Source organism: Notolepis coatsorum (assembly GCF_963971535.1).
Source record: "Notolepis coatsorum genome assembly, chromosome: 1".
In the NCBI taxonomy this organism is placed as follows: domain Eukaryota; kingdom Metazoa; phylum Chordata; class Actinopteri; order Aulopiformes; family Paralepididae; genus Notolepis; species Notolepis coatsorum.
In genome coordinates, this window is record NC_140165.1 from 312,827,022 (window position 1) to 312,841,398 (window position 14,377).

The window sequence follows — 14,377 nt, forward strand, 5'->3', positions numbered from 1 at the left end:
TGAGTGCCGTTGAGCTTCTTCCTTTCTCTCTCCTCCCCTTCTCTCCTCATGTCTTCTCCTCCTGTACTCCCCCTCTCCTCTCATTCTCTCCTCCTGTCCTCTCCTCCCCTTCTCTCCTCCTATACTACCCTACTCTCCTCCTGTACTCCCCTTCTCTCCTCCTATACTCCCCTTCTCTCCTCCTATACTCCCCTTCTCTCCTCCTGTACTCTCCTTCTCTCCTCCTGTCCTCTCCTCTCCTTCTCTCCTCCTGTCCTTTACTCTCCTTCTCTCATCCTGTCCTCTCCTTCTCTCCCTCTCTTTCTCTCCCTCCCCCTCCCTATCTTCAGAATAGAGCAACAAAACTCAACAAATCTATCAGAGTGGTGGTCTATGCTGTGCTTCTGAACATGGGCTGGATCAGTGGGATATTTTAATGGCAACAGGAGAGCATTCAAGTTATTTGTTGTTGTGTCACCATCATTTCTCTCTGTAACGGATATGTGCCGCGATAGTGTGACTACGGCACATAGAAGTGTGTAAAACTCACTCCCCAGAGGCATACAAACTGAGCGCTTAGAAGGGAATTCCCTTCTTGGCGCAACGGTTTGTTATGTCGGCCCCGGTGCAGACGCCCGGGGTTCGACTCCCACTCGAGGCACGGTCGAATTTCGTGGCAGGTGCTAGGTGGCACCTGCTACAGTGGTGCCGTGACCCGGATGCCTTGGGTGGTGTGAGTTTAGGGGGGGTGAATGTAACGGATATGTGCCGCGATAGTGTGACTACGGCACATAGAAGTGTGTAAAACTCACTCCCCAGAGGCATACAAACTGAGCGCTTAGAAGGGAATTCCCTTCTTGGCGCAACGGTTTGTTATGTCGGCCCCGGTGCAGACGCCCGGGGTTCGACTCCCACTCGAGGCACGGTCGAATTTCGTGGCAGGTGCTAGGTGGCACCTGCTACATCTCCATAGCATTATCTGCATTCTCTCTTTCCTCCACTTCTTCATAGTTTCTCTCCATACAATCATCTGCATTTTCTCCTTCCTCCACTTCTTCACCATCTCTCTCCATAGCATTATCTGCATTCTCTCTTTCCTCCACTTCTTCATCGTTTCTCTCCATACAATCATCTGCATTTTCTCCTTCCTCCACTTCTTGACCATTTTCCTTGTGAATATCTCCATCTTCATTGTCTGTACTGTCTTTATCTAAGGTGGAGCAAATATTAGTATATATAATATTAGTTTTATAATAGTCATATAATTGTACTGTATATAATATTTGTACTGTAGCCTACAATGTTATAATTGTATTATAAAATTATATGTCATATAGCACTGCCACTAGCCTTCTTGCCTTGATTGGAATACAAATGGTCTATGGTTGGTCAATTTAAATGTTTAAGACACATTTTTCTGTCCAAAATAAGCATTATTGACCATGTTAGCACCAGATTCTCAGTTATAATCCAAACTATGGCTCTGTGAGACAAGCAGCTTGTACATGTAGCTAGTAGTGAGGACTTACAAATACATGCCTGTATCCTTATCTCCTCCCTTACTATTATTGCTTTGGACCCAATTCTTCAAAGAGAAGCTGCCTCTCGCAGCATTTCTCAGATGCTTTTTAACATTCTTCCGATTTCTCTCTCTCCTTGGCATTCTGTAATCATAGAATATAGGCCAATGCTAAACCCACTTTTAAGTTTACTACCACTCTTAAATGAACTTTAAAAAGCAATCCACACTGAACTTTAAAGTGCTATGGGTATATTTTGTGCAAACGATCCTAAAGTAATGTGTACACTTTATTTCTAAATTGAGAACACAGGTTAGCATTATAGCATATAATCAGCTAAGCAAGGTACCTGTTTAGTTAGCTAGCTACAGTAGTAATAAAGCTAGCCTACACTAGCCTAGGCTAAAACATACTGCCATCAATAAAAACACTTGCAGTGTACATACATTAGTATTTAGTAGAGCTGGGCCGTTAACGGCGTTAACGTGCTGCGTTATCGCGAGACTAGTGTCGCGCGATAATATAATTGACGCCGTTAATCTTTTTCTCAATGTTGGGTCTGTATTGTCCTTAAATACTTGCCGTAGTTCCCAGCTGTGGTACCAGGAAGTGATTGCACTACCGGAGCTGTAGTCAGAATAATGTGTTAAACTAAAGTAGTGGTCCGGTAATCATTGTTATACAGGTGAGGTTAAGAAGTCCTCAGGATATAACACAATTCGGCGATGAGGACGTCTGAATCTGCGCAATGCAAGAAAAAAGAAGTCCGTTGCAAGCCTTGTTTACATTATTAACGTTAGCGAGTTAGCATGTTAGCTCACGTCACGTTGATACGGGCGGCACTGGGAAACATCTACAAGAGGAGGAAATCCACTTTACACACTAAAGGAAGGATCGACTGGACTATCGTGAGTGTTTACAACAGAAATGGCTTGGGTTATTGGAAATATTGGATCGTTTGATGACAATGTAGCCCCTTTCGTGACTGTGATGCACGGAGTGAATCCACAGTCACTTGCTCCTCAATAGGAAACTAACCTAGATTTACCATGAAGGACTGGTTCTGGCTGAACCGTTCGTTATACAAGAATCACAGAGACGTTTCAAAGGTGCTCACAGTTGCACAAGGGTTTCGGACAGAGATACGGGATGGTTTGAAAGCTCTGCGTTGCTAATAAACATTTTAAATAATTTTTATAAACTGCTCAAAACGGCATTATTTCCGCCGTTGGGTGATCACAGCTAGCGCATGCGCACCATCCCTTATCTCTGTCCGAAATCCTCGTGCAACTGTGAGTACCTTTGTAATTTCTCTGTGATTCTTGTATAACGAACGGTTCGGCCAGAACCAGTCCTTCATGGTAAATCTAGGTTGGTTTCCTATTGAGGAGCAAGTGACTGTGGATTCACTCAGTGCATCACAGTCACGAAAGGGGCTAATGACAATGTGGAGCAAATAAATGAAAATGGGGGACCCTGATGTAAACAAGACAAACGTCTTTCTCTGGTCTGCATCCCCTTAACAATTGTATGTATTGAGCCGTACTGTATTGTACCCATTCTGCAATCTGTTAAATAACGTTTTCATTCATTCATTCATTCATGGAACTGTTACACTGAGCTTGCACTGAATTTGTTGAGAAACCTGCTTCTGCAGCAGTCTGTGTGTGAGCAACCAGTCAGCAGCATTGTGAATTTAGAGATTCACTAAAAGACACATTGAGAGACAGGTTTGTCTGTGGATTAAGAAATGAAGGTTCACAGAAGAAACTACTGACAGAGAGTGATTTGACACTGGAGAGAGCTGTCAATATCAGTGTAACAATGTTAATGGCATCAAAGGAAGGGCACAGAAAATTACGATAAATCTGGTTTTAAAAGAAACACTGGAAATTACAAAAAGAAGAGACATGTTCATGCTGTTGAACAAGGAGATAGAACAGCTAGTGACTCCTCAGATGAAGAGGAGAGGATAAATCTCCTCCTCTGGTCATTATTTGGGTAGAACACACCTATTTTGAACACCTTCGGCAGACTTTTTTTTTTTTTTTTTTGAGCCATTTTAATCTAGATTAATCTAGATTAATTCCAGGATTGCAGGTAGATTAATCTAGATTAAAAAAATTAATCTATGCCCAGCTCTAGTATTTAGTAATGCATAATTGGTAAAAAAAAACTCAATCTTTGCAACTTCAAAGAAAGCTTGCTGTATTACCTACCTCACACAGCAGTAGGATGCAGGGTTACAGCCATCTGGCATCTGAACATTCAAGAGGGGGTGTGTCTAAAACTTAACCCTCCAGTCACTCTTGTCGCAATTCTCTGCAAATAGCCTTTTTTTCATGTGTGTTTGTGGATAGTGTAACTGAGGGGTACAATTCCCTGACTGTATTGATAAGTATGGTATCATTAAACCACTACCGCTTTATGTACTTTAACTACTGGCCATACAGTACACAATATATGAATATGATGAACACTTCCCACAATGAAATCGGTTCCAGTCAAAGGTATTAATCAAGTATTTAATGGAGCAAAAGGTACATATGATACTTATATTACATTTGATTGCACTTGTAAGGCAAATTAGTATTCGTAGGCAAATCAACACTGAATGTCCATTCTCTGGTTACGCAGGAGGCAAGTATACAACCTGGCTCTTAGGGAATTATATCTATGGTACACTTAATGATATAGCGGGATATACTGGAAGGGGTCCTCCCGGTTGTAAGCCGGCAGGGGGGGTAGGAGAGCTGTCGGTAGTAGAACGTCTGGTCAACGATATCTAGGGAGACTTCGAGTACAGAAGACAGTGCGATAGACTCTTGATCCGCAGACGAATACAGCTTGGTTCTCTTGTAGGCTGTAGCTCCACAATGAAGAAAGCTAGGCGGCCTCAGGCTCTCTGAGCGCCGACTCGACCTTGACTCCTCTCTGGGGTAAATCCAACACTCACAGGCGTCGGCGATTATCCGCTCCACAAATCACAGTACCAAAGCAAATATATATTCCAGCCGCACAGGGCTATGCAGACGTCGGGTAGGTAATCCAGTGTACATGTCCATTCGGTCCTCGCCTAGATCTCCTCGGATGAAAGCGCCATGTGGTCGGCCCAGCCTGGATAAGAATCTAGCTAACACGAGGAAGCGTTGGAGATGCTGGTCACTTTAGAACTCTAACCGCACGATGCACCATACACAATAGACTATTATTAACTTAATAGAAATACGTCGCACTCGACGGTACAGTGCCAAACTCTGACAATTCAGTTATTAATTCGCATGCGGTCTCAATGCTATTCTGGGGCCAAACAGGCCATACTTCACCGCACGTCGTATCGTGGCTGAGGCTTCACGTTATTTACTAAGTTTCTGACTAAGTGCCTCTGTATTCACTTACGCCATATGTATATGCACGGTGAACAAATAGTGCCACTCTCATTTCTGTCGCCGTATCCCTGGGCAGGGCCGGGGCTAGTACAGACATGTCTTGTCGGTAACTTTGAACTTGACTCCGGGGGCTGGTCCCCTGGCGCCTGGTCCTTTGTCCAATAGGAGAATGAACTATTATGGGCTATAGTAGGCTAAAGGGATATTCCGTGTATATGTACAAGGAATATACAAGGGATATCAAACGATATACAAATACTATTCAATATATATCAACAAATAAATATATATACTCGGTTTAATCTGATCCTTCGTAACAGCCGCCCCCTAATTAGTCCCACCTAATTAGCTAAGCAGAGACAGATTAACCGCACTGTCCACTACTCAATGTCTGCTGTGAGGGTCAGTCAATTCACAAAGTCATGGGGTCATGGTCGTCATCGATGGTATCGGGGAGCCTTGGCAGTTCTATTAGCCTCGCCACGGGTCGGGTGTAGGTCCGCCCTTGGACGAGCACTTCAGCTGCTCGGACCTTTCCGTCGGCACCGGTGATCACTTTGCTTACGCGGCCAGCCGGCCACATAGCTCGGGGTAGTGACTGGTCGATAATCATGACGACTGTTCCTTCTGTCAAATTGTCTCTCTCTTTTACCCATTTCTGGCGGGTCTGTAGAGACGGTAGGTAGTGGAGTAGGAAGCTGTTCCAAAACTTGTCAGCCAATACTTGACTGTACCTCCACATTCTTCGGCCGTTCGCTTCTTCAGGCCTGTACATTGTCTGGGGTAGCGCGGGGTCCAGCCGCCCCATCAAGAGTGTGTTGGGGGTGACTGGGTCGACATCTGCTACATCACTTGAGACGTAACCGAGGGGCTTTGAGTTCAATACTCCCTCGATCTCCGTGAGGACTGTCATTAAGACTTCTTCCGCCACGGTCTGGGCCCCAAGCACGGCATACAGGGCTGTCTTTATGGAACGTACTTCTCATTCCCAAGTTCCACCGAAGTGAGGTGCGTTCGGGGGATTAAACTGGAAGTCAATCTGGGATGGAGCGAGGTGGGTCTTAAGTTCTGGGCCCATAGCTTGGAAGCTCTCTCTCAGCTCTCTTTCTCCGCCATTTAAAGTTTGTCCCGTGATCAGACAATAATGTAGACGGGTTTCCTTTCCGTGATGTGAATCTTCGGAAGGCCATAAGGAATGAGTCTGTGCTCATGGTTGGAAGGAGTTCGATATGTATCGCTCGGGTGGTCATGCATTTGAATACAATACCCCACCGCTTCTCGGTTCCTCTTCCTTTCTTTATATACAGCGGGCCGAAACAGTCCATACCGGTGGAGTGAAAGGGCTTGTCGCCGAGTCGGAGGCGACAGGGAGGTAGGTTTGCCATCCGGGGTATACTGGGCTGTGCTCGCCACATACGACAGTCTAGACAGGTTCGCTGGAAGCGCCGCACTGCTTCTCTCCCTTGCAGTATCCAATAACGACGTCTGATCTCCGCGAAGACTCTCTCTGCCCCTGCGTGGTGCACATCCTCGTCGTATTTCTTTATGATCAGCTCTGTGACCTTGTGTCGGCTGTTCAAGACTATCGGGTACTTGACGTCATCCGGTAAGTCTGGGGCTCTCCGCAGACGACCACCCACTCTGATGAGACTATGGGCGTCGCTCTCGGGTGCTAGGTGGAGCAGTCTGCTGTCTGATGGGACGGGCTTTGCTCCCTGTAGACAGTCTAGCTCGTCGGGGAACGAGTCTCTCTGGGCTCGTTGTAGTAGAAGAAGTTCTGCTTCTTCGTAGTCAGCTGCTGAAATGTCAGTAGTGGGCTGAACCTCTGGGTGGTGCCACAGAAATGTCTTTAGCTGCGCACTCTCTAGGGTGAGGCAATCGTCTATGTCGGGGTCTGTGGAGACGAGTGTGTTCAATCCACAGAACATAGATTTCTTGTTTTCGGCCTCCTCTTTACTCGCCTCCCGTGGGGTGGGTGTAGGCCACTCTTCTTCCGGGAGCTTGAGAAACTCTGGTCCGTCACTGTATAGGTTGTGACGGGTGAGGTCATCCAGGGACATTCCCCGGGTGATGACGTCGGCTGGGTTGTGTTTTGTGTCCACATACCTCCAGCTCGCTACTTCTGTTAACTCTTGAATCTCTGTGACTCTGACTCCCACGAAGACCTTGTATCTGCACGGATCAGACCGGATCCATGTGAGTACTGTCGTGGAGTCTGACCACAAGATTGTTCTTTGCACCGGAATGGTGAGTTCACGTTGGATTAACGTGGCGAGCTGCGCTCCTGCTAGGGCTGCGCAGAGCTCTAGACGCGGGATAGATTGTTGCTTTCGTGGGGCTATTCTTGAGCGAGCCAGGATGAAAGCAGTATGTATTTCTCCTCCCTCCTCTCGGGCACGCAAGTAAGCCACCGAACCGTAGGCTACTTCGGAGGCGTCGCTGAAGACGTGGAGATCCATCTTGCATGTCTCTGGCCTCACTGTGGGTGGGAAGTAGCTGCGGCGTATGTTAACACCTGGGAGTGAGCGGAGTTCCGTCTCCCACTCTCTCCATGTGGATGCAAGGTGTTCGGGTATGGGGTCGTCCCAGCCCTGGTCCTTGTCCCATAACGCTCTTACAATCATCTTTGCCCTGGTGGTGTAAGGTAGAATACATCCCAACGGGTCATATTGTCTGGCGAGTGTTCTGTATACACTCCGTCTGGTGGTCGGTAGTGCCGTCGACCTTCCCTGCTCCTTGGTCAGGGGTTTGTGTCTATAATGGAGCGAGTCTGTTTTGAAGCGCCAGACTAGTCCTAGTGTCATTTCTTGGGCTTCTCCTGGGATGGTCGCCATCCAGGTCTCGCTGCTCGCTGCCTTGTCCTCGGGGGAGAGGCTGCGCAATACTTGCGGGTCGCTGCTGGCCCACTGCCTGAGATCAAAGCCGCCTTTGATCAGGGAGGCGCGGAGCTTGAGTAGAAGAGCCTCGGCTTCTTCTGGCGTCGAGACGCTTTGCAAACAGTTGTCCACGTAGAAACTATTTCCTACACTTTGTCGGACCTCTTCATCTGCTGCTGGGTCCTCTGCGACGTGTTTTTGCAGTGCAAACGTAGCACAGCATGGGCTGCATGTGGTTCCGAAAGGGAGGACTTCCCATTGATAGATGGCTGGTTGCTCATCCCCGATCCTCTCTCTCCATAGGAACCGCAGCAGGGGCTTGTCCTCCTCCACTAGTCTCACCTGCAGGAACATCCCTTTGATGTCGCCGCTGATGGCCACCTGGTCCTGGCGGAAACGTAGTAACACGCCTAGTAGAGAGGGGCCGAGTGTTGGGCCGGGCAAGAGCTCTTTATTCAGATTTTGTGATCCGATCTGGTAGCTGCAGTTGAACACAATACGATCCTTGCCGTTGTGGTGGACTTTGTGGTGCGGCACGTACTATGATTCGGTCGTCTGATCGGCCTCTTTAATGTCAATTTTCTTTATGTGTCCCGCTGTGATTAGCTTGTTAATCTCAGCGCGGTACACAGTCTCTTGAGCGGGGTCTCTGGCTAGGCGCCGCTCTGTGTTCAATAGATACCGCTCCGTCGCTTCTTTTGTGGCGTGAAAGGTAGGCATACCCTCTCGCCTCAGGAGTGGAGTTGCGTATCTCATCACTCCGTTGACATTGACTCTCTTTGTCCCTTGCTCGAGGAGGGCTGTAGCGTAAATGTCTTCCTTGGAACGAATGTCTTTCTTTTCGTTCTTAAAGGGCATTGTCTCTAGTGTCCATAGCCTCTCGACGTGCTGTAGGAGAGTGGTGTCTTCTTCTGTCACTCTGGAGTGGAGGCAGTTAGTGGCTGCTGTTCGGTTAAGAGACTTAGCGAGGGGGCCTTGTAATGTCCATCCTAGGCGGGTCTCGACTGCTGCAGGACAGCCTCTGGGTCCTGTGTGGACCCGGTCTATCGGGACTATGAGGTCTGCATGGTCGGAGCCTATCAGCAGGGTCGGGGTGGCACCGTCTATGAGCAGGATAGGTAGTTGGCGCAGGTGCACATATTTATCCATCAGCTTGGCGATGGGGTAGGTGTACTGTGATAGGCCTATTTCTTGGCTGGTGAAAGCATTAGTAATCCTATACCGTCTCTCTGGCTGCCCGCTTGCTGCGATAGTGAAGGAGACATTCTCGCCCTTTATCGTCTTTAGATCTCTTCTTATTGTCCGAATCGTCATCTGGTTTTCGCTCCCCCGCAGCCCCAGCTGGGCCGCAGCGGACGCGAGGAGAAGGGTCTTCTCTGACCCGTCGTCAAGGACGGCGTAAGTGTCCATGACCTTATCTTGGTAACTCAGTGTTACGCGGACCACCTTTAAGAGCACCTGGGCGCCCCCGCTGCTAGCGGGGTCAATGTACATAACACTTGCCTTTGTGCTGCTGGAAGGTGCAGGCTTTCTTCTGTTACTGTCGTGTAGGACATCTAGGTGGGCTCCGTCACACCGACTACACCTCTTCTTTAAGCGGCAATCGGCTGCCATGTGACTGCGCGCACATCGGTAACAGCGTCGGTTGGACTTTATCCATTGACTCACTTCTTCAGCGGTCATCTTCTTGAACATGTCACATTGTGACAACCAGTGTTCCTTTTCGCAGTACGGGCACACCATCTTCCACTTCTCTTTCATCGAGGGGGTACTGTGGTTCTTGCTGCTCGGTACTGATTCTGATTGGTGCATGACAGTCACCAATCTTCGGCCATCGTTTGCTCTCCTAGGTCCCTCTCTGGAGCTTGGTGTGCTCCGCACGAACGTATCCAATCGTAGGCTGCTGACTTCTCTCGCCAGGAAGTCGGCTAGGTCTAGGAGGGATGGCTCGGGACCGTTAGGATCACGGTGGTCTCTTTGCCGCCTGAAGCGCTCTTGTCGGGCGGGCGGCAGCTTCTCTAAAATTCTCTCGACATTAGAGTTTGCGTATAGTTCGTGCATACCCTTTTCTCGTTGCGCCCCCAGCATCCCTACCAGGGATTGTACTTTGATAGACAGGTCGTCTAGTGAGCGATTGTCTGTTGCTGGGGGTAGGCGGTCAATATGCCTTATCTCTTGTATTACGTAATCCCATATGCGTCCATATCTTTGGTCGAGCGCTGCTAGAGCCGCTGTGTATGGGGTAGTAGAGGTGGCATAGGCCAGCGCTATGTTGTGCGCTCGGGGCACCTTGAGGTGCTTCAATAGGATAGCATACTTGTGGCGTTCATCAGCTACGTCAACCATCATTGTCTCTAAGCACATCCGTAACTCTGTGTACTGTGCTCGGTTCTCATGGGTGAAGTCTGGAAACGTCGGTGTGCCAATGTATGACGCCGTAGATGGCTGGCACATCGGTGAGCGTTGGAAGAGAGGCCTCCTAGGCGAGTCTCCTCTTACGCCTCTCGGTGGGCTGGTACCGGCAGGGTACCATGGCCCGCGTATCCAGGTGCTATTCCTCGGGACTGGTCGTGCGTCATGCTCACCCGTGAATAGAGTCGGGGGTCTGTAGCGCAGAGCCGCGGGGGTAGAGCCTGGGCTGTACTGGACCTCCTGGTCCTGTGGAGTACTGTGCGGCTGTCGGGCTTGACTCTCCTCCTCTCCCTCTTCTTCTTCTGTCAGGTCATCTAGATCCTGTAGTCGTCTATTTAGCCTCTCCGCGGTGTACACCGTTCCTTCCTTGTAGCTGGGTCTCACTGGGACCGGTCGGGGAAGGGGTTCGGAGGGGGGTATAGGCTCTCTCTGGTGGTCGAGTTCAGGGTCGCTTGATCGGTTAGGGGAGGGTGCCCTTGACCCGTGTCTTGACGAGGCCCTGGAACCCAGTGTGGAGGGAGGGGGTGTTGCCCTGGCGATCAGCTGCTCCATTAGCTGTGCTTGTAATCGATCGCGCTCGGCTTCGCGCTTGGTGAGAGCGATGTCGCGCTCTGCTTCCCTTTGGGCTCCGGCAGCGGCGCGCTGGGCTTCGGCGGCGGCGCGCTCTGCTTCTCTTTGGGCACCGGCAGCGGCGCGCTGGGCTTCGACGGCGGCGCGCTGGGCTTCGGCGTGGTCTCTTACCATATTCTCTTCCGTCTGAAGGCGTCTAATCTCTAGACGTATACGATCTTCGTCGCTCCGTTGCTGCGCTTGGAGGCGTTCTCTTTCCATGGAAGAATGTTCGCGCTCACTAAGCGTCTGTGCTTGGAGTCGATCGCGCTCTGTTGAGGCTGCTAGGCTGGCGAGGAACGCCTGTGCCAGCATCTTGTCCGCCTCGCTGGGGGAAGACGCTGGTTGAGGTGATCCGCTCCTGGCAGTACTCGTTGGAGATGCGTTCTCCTGCGGGGAGTCCTGGAGTTCTATCTCCGCGGCGCTCTCCTCATCTTGTACCGTGCAGAGTTCTATCTCTGGAGGGTTGTCTTCCTCCCGGAGCTCTCCGGGGACTACTTCTTCGGTCTTGGCGGGGGATAAAGTCGTGTCGGTTCCCTCCTGGTCCCCACCGTGAGCTTGGTCAGTTACATTAGAACCCACTAGGGCCTCTGTGGTTGGGGTATCCTGGTTGATAGGGTCGGACATAATTTTACTTTCTACTTTTACCGCGTTTACCGTCTGTAGAAGGCTAGGTAGTATACTGGCAGCGTAATCCTCTAAGTACTGAGGTGGCTGCCGTCTACGCTGCGGGCGATCTACTTTATGAGGACCGTTTTGTGGAGTGTTCATCATAGGCCATTTCAATATTAATACCACTATATTAATATTACACTAGTTACCCTCCGGCTCGAAGGACCAATTGTAACTGAGGGGTACAATTCCCTGACTGTATTGATAAGTATGGCATCATTAAACCACTACCGCTTTATGTACTTTAACTACTGGCCATACAGTACACAATATATGAATATGATGAACACTTCCCACAATGAAATCGGTTCCAGTCAAAGGTATTAATCAAGTATTTAATGGAGCAAAAGGTACATATGATACTTATATTACATTTGATTGCACTTGTAAGGCAAATGAGTATTCGTAGGCAAATCAACACTGAATGTCCATTCTCTGGTTACGCAGGAGGCAAGTATACAACCTGGCTCTTAGGGAATTATATCTATGGTACACTTAATGATATAGCGGGATATACTGGAAGGGGTCCTCCCGGTTGTAAGCCGGCAGGGGGGGTAGGAGAGCTGTCGGTAGTAGAACGTCTGGTCAACGATATCTAGGGAGACTTCGAGTACAGAAGACAGTGCGATAGACTCTTGATCCGCAGACGAATACAGCTTGGTTCTCTTGTAGGCTGTAGCTCCACAGTGAAGAAAGCTAGGCGGCCTCAGGCTCTCTGAGCGCCGACTCGACCTTGACTCCTCTCGGGGGTAAATCCAACACTCACAGGCGTCGGCGATTATCCGCTCCACAAATCACAGTACCAAAGCAAATATATATTCCAGCCGCACAGGGCTATGCAGACGTCGGGTAGGTAATCCAGTGTACATGTCCATTCGGTCCTCGCCTAGATCTCCTCGGATGAAAGCGCCATGTGGTCGGCCCAGCCTGGATAAGAATCTAGCTAACACGAGGAAGCGTTGGAGATGCTGGTCACTTTAGAACTCTAACCGCACGATGCACCATACACAATAGACTATTATTAACTTAATAGAAATACGTCGCACTCGACGGTACAGTGCCAAACTCTGACAATTCAGTTATTAATTCGCACGCGGTCTCAATGCTATTCTGGGGCCAAACAGGCCATACTTCACCGCACGTCGTATCGTGGGTGAGGCTTCACGTTAGTTACTAAGTTTCTGACTAAGTGCCTCTGTATTCACTTACGCCATATTTATATGCACGGTGAACAAATAGTGCCACTCTCATTTCTGTCGCCGTATCCCTGGGCAGGGCCAGGGCTAGTACAGACATGTCTTGTCGGTAACTTTGAACTTGACTCCGGGGGCTGGTCCCCTGGCGCCTGGTCCTTTGTCCAATAGGAGAATGAACTATTATGGGCTATAGTAGGCTAAAGGGATATTCCGTGTATATGTACAAGGAATATACAAGGGATATCAAACGATATACAAATACTATTCAATATATATCAACAAATAAATATATATACTCGGTTTAATCTGATCCTTCGTAACAGATAGCGTTGGCTATATTTTATGTATATGCCAGGAAAGTATCTCAGTATCACATCTTTGACTCACGTTACAATAATCCATATTTTTTTTATTTTTTTTTCAAAAATCACTATTAAGCGTGTGGCATAAAAGTGTCACGCCATCCACTAGGGCTGGGCAATTAATCGAAATAAAATCGCGATCTCGATTCATAGACCTATGCAATCTCATTTCTAAATTATGAAAATTTATTTTAATTAAAAAAGATTAAAAAAAGTTAAGTTAACTTTTTTAAATGATGACAATTCTGACTTGAGTTATTTTGTATGTTACAATAGACTTTTAAGTTTAATTCAAGCACTTTCATATATGTTATGTTTAAGTTACGTGCGTGTGTGCGTGCGTGCGTGTGTGTGTGTGACTGGCTTTGACCCCAGCCTGGCTGACTATTCTGCCCAGAGACCCAGATGCAGGTGCAGATGCAAGTTTCAAGTTTGTTTATTTGTTTATGCACCTGAAGTGAAACAAAACCCCCCACACTAAGCACTCCCTGGGCCATGCTCTAGGGCAGGGGTCAGCAACCTCGTCTAATTTCTTTCACTCAAAAGGGCACTTTAGCGCGCGTTTTTCAACCGTGGGCGCACCAATAGGGCACATCCTCTAATTTCTTTCACTCAAAAGGGCACTTAAGCGTGCGTTTTTCGACCGTGGGGGCACCAATAGGGCACATCCTCTAATTTCTTTCACTCAAAAGGGCACTTTAGCACGCATTTTTCAACCGTGGGGGTTCACCAATAGGGCACGTCCTCTCATTTCTTTCACTCAAAAGGGCACTTTTGCGTGGTATTATTTAACCGTGGGGGCACATGGTCAAGTTTAGACCATTGGAAGAGCACCAATAGGGCACACCTTCTAATTTTTCGCCACTCAAAAGGGCACTTTGGCGCATTTTTCAACCGTGGGGGCACCAATAGGGCACATCCTCTAATTTCTTTCACTCAAAAGGGCACTTTAGCGTGCGTTTTTCAACCGTGGGGGCACCAACAGGGCACATCCTCTAATTTCTTTCACTCAAAAGGGCACTTAAGCGCGCATTTTTCAACCGTGGGGGCACCAATAGGGCACATCGTCTAATTTCTTTCACTCAAAAGGGCACTTTAGCGCGCGTTTTTCAACCGTGGGGGCACCAATAGGGCACATCCTCTAATTTCTTTCACTCAAAAGGGCACTTAAGCGTGCGTTTTTCGACCGTGGGGGCACCAATAGGGCACATCCTCTAATTTCTTTCACTCAAAAGGGCACTTTAGCACGCATTTTTCAACCGTGGGGGTTCACCAATAGGGCACGTCCTCTCATTTCTTTCACTCAAAAGGGCACTTTTGCGTGATATTATTTAACCGTGGGGGCACATGGTCAAGTTTAGA